We start from the raw sequence: 6,000 nt of genomic DNA, 5'->3' as shown, positions 1-6,000 counted from the left end.
CTCAAGCTCCCCTGCCCCTGGGGACCCGAGGAAATAGCGCAGACAAGGAAGGGACTTGGGAGCCGCTGTTAATGCTCTTGTCAGTCCCCTCCCGTTCACAATCTCTGATGTCTCTTCCAGTTCTTTAACAAGAGTGGTTGGGGAAATGGGCCTTGTTTATAGGAAGAATGCAAGTCTCGGTGTTCACTTTGAAAAATTACCCTTCTGTGTGACAGCCTTGTCAAAAACAACGAGAGCCACATTGCTTTAGCTTTTTCAACACTTCCTCTGCTCCCCTCGGCCGTGACTGTGCAGGGAAAAGCAGGCGTTCAAAGGGAGTCCCAGGGCTTCCTCCTGCCAGTTGTTCACCAGGCACTGTGTTCCAGAAAGGAAGAGGCTGCCTCACTCTTGGCCTCTAGGGCGTTCGGGGAGAGGGCCTCGGGGAGCCGGGTTAGTCCGGTAGCTGCCTTGTTTGCTTTGCCGTTTGCAGCTGGCCCGTGATGTGTTTATTTGAATCTCCGGCTCAGAACTGGCTTGCCTTTGTCTCTGGCCCGAGGAAGCTCCAGTCGGAATGGAAAAGTTCAGCCACACTGTTCAAGTTCAACACACTGAAGTGGGAAATCAGGAGCGAGCGAGGGAGCGAGCGAGCAAGCCTCGAGACTGTGGGACCGGGTTAGGCTTTTCAAAGAAAATGCCTTTAGCCGTGGCATGCTTTTGTTCACTGCTGGGGCCGGTTGTCCTGTGAACCTCAGGTTTGCTCAGAAATGTTCCGGGGGTGTTTTCATTGCCATGATGTTTTGTCCCAGAAAAAGGAAACTAAAAACTCATCGACTTGCTTTGTGTGTTTGTTGCCATGTTACACTGGGGCTTTAATAATAAAAATAAAAATCTTAACAAGTCAGGAAACTCCAAGTGTTGGCGAGGATGTGGAGAAAGGGGAACCCTCTCACACTGTTGGTGGGAATGCAGGCTGGTGCAGCCAGTCTGGAAAACAGTACGGAGGTTCCTCACAAAGTTGAAAATAGAGCTACCCTATGACCCAGCAATTGCACTACTGGGTATTTACCCCAAAGATACAAACCTAGTGATCCAAAGGGGCACGTGCACCCCAATGTTTATAGCAGCAATGTCCACAATAGCCAAACTATGGAAAGAGCCCAGATGTCCATCGACAGCTGAATGGATAAAGAAGATGTGGTATACATACACAATGGAATATTACTCAGCCATCAGAAAGGATGAAATCTTGCCATTTGCAACAATGTGGGTGGAACTAGAGGTATTATGCTGAGTGAAAGAAGTCAAACAGAGAAAGACAATTATATGATTTCACTCATGTGAAATCTAAGAAACAAAACAGAGGATCATAGGGGAAGGGAAGGAAAAATAAAAGAAGACAAAATCAGAGAGGGAGGCCAACCACAAGAGACTCTTAACTATAGAGAACAAACTGAGGGTTGCTGGGTGGGGGATGGGGTAGCTGGGTGATGGGCATTAGGGAAGGCGCTTGGTGGAATGGGCACTGGGTGTGATATGCAACTGATGAATCACTGAACTCAACCTCTGAAACTATTAATACACTATATGTGAGTGCCTCCATTTAGTCGCTGATGAGAAAGTCAGCCTCCCCAGTACAGCATTCCACTTCTGGAATATTTTTCATTTATTTATTTTTATTTGATAGCGCATGAACAGGCGGGGAGGGGGGGGGCGGGAGAGAAGCAGACTCCCCGCTGAGTTCAGAGCCCGATGCCGGGCTCGATCCCAGCACCCTGAGATCATGACCTGAGCTGAAATCAAGAGACGCTTAACCGACTGAGCCACCCAGGCACCCCCTGAAATATTTTTGATATCATTCAGATTTATAATCCAGAGCCAACAGCAAAACTCTGAAGTAGATCCCTATCACTGAGAGCAGAGCGCCCCTGAATGGGTCTCTGGTTCCTCCCGTTTCCCTGCCCCTCGTACACAGTCGGCTGGCTTCAATTCGCTACACTTCAGGGTCATCTGCAGGCTAGATCTTCTCAGGCTTTTCCTCTCTCACTTGTATCCTACCTTCTATCTAAGCTGTCAGAGCCTGACATTTGAAAATGACTGGCAAGGGTTACTTCTTAAAGACACCAGGTGTGGGAGGTGGGATCGGAGTTATTTTTCAAGAGCTGTTTTTTTCTGCCCTCAAGCCATGTCATGTAATAAACACCTACAAAACAAAGTGGTTTTTTTTGAATGTTCAGTGTTTGCAATGAACACCGAAACATTTCTAAGATCCACTTTTAATGTTTCATTACCTCCTATTCCACAGGAAAATAGGGAGTCATACTTAAATACAAGAAATATGTTTGGGAGGAGGGCATCCCCTCCCAAGGCATAACTTTTAAAATGGAAAGAAGATGCCGTATTATATGGTTAAGAGCACAGGCTTTCAATTTCTTTTTACAAGTGGCAAGAAAAAAAAAAAAGAGAAGAACTCTATAGATGAAAAGAGACTTCAGAGACATATTAACCAAATGCTATTATATGAGCTAGACCTTGTTTGAATCATGAAACTGCTGTGGGAAAAAAAAAGGAAAAAATATGAGACAGCTGGGGAAATATGAACATGGACTGGATATTTGATGAGGCTAAGAAATGATTATTATAGGTGTTATGTGTTTTAAGAGAGTCCAATTCTTTTGAAGACCTGCATTGAAATATTTACAAATGAAAATATGAAATTGTGTGTGTGTGTGTGTGTGTGTGTGTTGGATGGTGGCTGGATGGGGTATGGATGAAACAAAATTGTCCAATTGTTGAAGCTGGGTGATGGACACATGGGATTCATGGTACTACCTTATCTACTTTTGTTTATGTCTCAACATTGCAATAATAACAAAGACTTTTTAGATGAGAGCATGAGGTTGACGTCAGACCTCCGTGAATGGGAACCTTGGCTCCACTTCCTAGCCATGTGATGTCCTTAGAGAAGTCCCCTCTCTGAGCCTAACTGTCCTCATATAGAAAGTGATGAGAACATGAAGATTGGGTGAAATAATATAGGTAAAGAATTGAGCAGGAGCCTGGCACATAGTAAGCAATCAATAAATAGTAGTTCTTATTATAGCCAGTTTTTTTTTTTTTTTTTTGTCTAGTTTTCTGAACCTATAATTGCAGGTCCTGAGAGAATTTACATCCTAAGAAGTTCTTGCCACTGAAGTAGAAGAATTTTGCAATACACAAGATGTCTACTGCTGTTTTCCAGATGGGGAGCATGTCTGGGAAAGACAGCCTCTGGTAGCAGCCCAAATGGAAATAACAGCAAAGGATCAGGCAATTGGTCCTAAGAAATAAGAAAGTCTTGCGTGGCAGTGCTCAGCCTTTAAAAGCCTCTCCAAGAACACACAGCGCCTGATATTTCTTTTCTACCTGTTTCCCCCTCGCCCTCCCACCCACACTGCCCCATAGTGCACGTTGACTGACTAACCAATTCTCCTCAGAGCTGTGCAGAATACAGATGGGAGAATACAGATGGTTTGCCCCTGTGTCCCCGCTAGGAGTCCATCCTGTGCACGTAGGACTAGTTAATTCTTCTAACAAAAACTTACCAGTTGCTTACTGCGTGTCAGGATACTGAGATACACTTAACATACAAGATCTCAATATCTGGCCCAACCCCATTTTATTTTATTTTATTATTTTTATTTAAAAATTTTTAAAGATTTTATTTATTTGAGAGAGAGAATGAGAGAGAGAGAGAGAGAGAGAGAGAGAGCACGAGAGGGGGGAGGGTCAGAGGGAGAAGCAGACTCCCCGCTGAGCAGGGAGCCCGATGCAGGACTCAATCCTGGGACTCCAGGATCGTGACCTGAGCAAAAGGCAGTTGCTTAACCAACTGAGCCACCCAGGTGCCCCCAACCCCACTTTAGACATGAGGAGACCGAGGAATTGGAGAGATGAAGTGGCTTGCCCAGAGTTCCACAGCTAGTAGGTGACAAAGCTGTTATTCTGGTTTTTGTTCTTAAGATTTTATTTATTTGACAGAGAGAGAGAGAGAGAGGGAACACAAGCAGGGGGAGCAGGAGAGGGAGAAGCAGACTCATGCTGAGCAGGGAAGCCGATGTGGGACTCAATCCCAGGGTCCTGGGATTGTGACTTGAGCCAAAGGCAGACACTTAAACAACTGAGCCACCCAGGTACCCCCAAAAGCTGTTATTCTGATCGAAGAGCTATCAGACCCGGAAACCATGTTCTTGTAATTAGCTTGACCATAGTAATCATTTCACTCTATATGTGTACCAACACATCGTGTCACATACCTTAAGTACATACAACTTGTATTAAAATAATAATACAGAAACCATGTCCTTTACTTCTAAGTCTTTTTTTTTTATAAAGATTTTATTTATTTATTTGAGAGAGAGAATGAGATAGAGAGCATGAGAGGGGGAGGGTCAGAGAGAGAAGCGGACTCCCCGCTGATCAGGGAGCCCGACGTGGGACTCGATCCCGGGACTCCAGGATCATGACCTGAGCCGAAGACAGTCGCCTAACCAACTGAGCCACCCAGGCGCCCCTTCTAAGTCTTTACTGTAACTTCATCCCCCCTATCCGAATGAGGATAGGTTCTAGGTGATCTTTTTTTTTCTCTCTCTCTGAGCTTCATAAATATCTCAAAGATTCCTTCCCAGCACAGATTATTTATGTTGGGAAAGCCGTGATGTGCAGAGGGAAAGGCGCTTTCAGATAGGCAGGGTGCTGCATTGATTTCCACTGGGTTTGCATGAACTTATTAAAGATGTACAGAACCAAAGCCTTCTTTTGCCATCAGGTCATCCCTGCTTCCCAAGGCCACATGGCCTACGTAGAGGAGAGAGTTGCAGAACAAAGAGGTCCTTCATGTGCAGGCTCCGTCCCGAGCCCGGGCTGCACACGAGGGTCTGGGGTAAGGGAGCAACGTGGAATCCAATGAGCCCGGCTGCGAGGGAGAGGTGGGCTGCCAGACAGGCCCCTTGCCAGCTCTGAGTCACTGCAGGCTTCCCGAGCCCAGCCAATTTACCTGCTTTTCAATAAGATCTTTATTTGTCCTTCTATTCTCGTCAAAAGCTGTTGTCATTTCCTTTTCTGTCTGGAGACACTGGGAGCTGCCTCCAGGCAGTATGACCATGCCAGGCCCCTTGTGCAACCCCCAACTCACCCAGATGAAGCATCTCATAGAATTTCCCCTTGTTTGGCTTTTTCTTCCTTAGTGGGCAGAAAGCGTCCTATTTCTCGCATTTCCAGAGCTTTGGCTATGCAAGTTCTTTACTGGGTCAGCAAGCAGCTCGGGTGTTGGGGTCAATGCTGTCCTGGGGTCATCAAGTGGTTGCATGTGGAGACCTATGGAGTCATAGGATCAGAACCTGGTAGGCCCGCAAAGCCGCCAGAAGCTGCCGAACTGGGGGCCAGACTAGAGTGACCTCCACTTGGTTCTGAAAACTTTCATTTTGTTCATTCAATCCTTCCTTTATTCTTTTACTCCAGAAACACTTCTTTTTTTTTTTTTTTTTCCCCCAGAAACACTTCTTAAATGCCTATTAGAATATCAGCGCCTTGGCCCCACCCTCAGGAAACTCTCATCTTGAGGGAGGGGATGGATGAATAAGTAAACAGACAGTCATAATACAGGGTGGCCCATTCTGAGAAGGAGAGGCAATGTCAGAGAGCAGTTGAGAACGTACATTTTAAAACCAACAGTCCTGGTTGAAACCCCAGCCTTGCCACTTATTTCTTGTGTTAAATTACAAAATCTCCTATGTTCCCTCTAGAGCATGAGGACAATGGATGTACATAAGTACACGGCACCAGAACCAAACGGATGGCCAGCAGAACATCTATATCTGACTACCGGGATTCCAGGAAGCCAGGATGTTGTGATTAGCTAATAAGATAGAATTTTATCCTTAAAAGTATCCCATGGTGAAGGCAGGCGACAAGCAGGTGGATGGCCAGGGTTGCCCCTTGGAACTAGAGGAGCTAGCCATGAGGGCTCTGGTTCAGGGTTCAGAT

This window comes from Neomonachus schauinslandi, chromosome X, assembly GCF_002201575.2.
Source record: "Neomonachus schauinslandi chromosome X, ASM220157v2, whole genome shotgun sequence".
Taxonomy (NCBI): Eukaryota; Metazoa; Chordata; class Mammalia; order Carnivora; family Phocidae; genus Neomonachus; species Neomonachus schauinslandi.
Note: the sequence above shows the minus strand (reverse complement) of the source record.